The sequence below is a fragment of the Pseudophryne corroboree genome, chromosome 6 (genome assembly GCF_028390025.1).
Source record: "Pseudophryne corroboree isolate aPseCor3 chromosome 6, aPseCor3.hap2, whole genome shotgun sequence".
Taxonomy (NCBI): Eukaryota; Metazoa; Chordata; class Amphibia; order Anura; family Myobatrachidae; genus Pseudophryne; species Pseudophryne corroboree.
Genome location: NC_086449.1, coordinates 373,213,134 through 373,213,345, shown reverse-complemented (window position 1 = coordinate 373,213,345; position 212 = coordinate 373,213,134).

Below are 212 nucleotides of genomic sequence, written 5' to 3'. Positions count from 1 at the left end.
TCAATCACATTACGATCACCAGAACGATGAAAAAGCCGTGAGTAAAATTCCTAACTACATAACAAATTTACTTTGCGCAGTCGCAGTGCGGACATTGCGCATGCGCATTAGCGACTAATCGCTCCGTTGCGAGAAAAGAAGTCAACAGTACTTATGTCGACACTACAATGCCAGCACCAGATTCCCAACTCAGTTCTAAGGCTGCTTAAAGT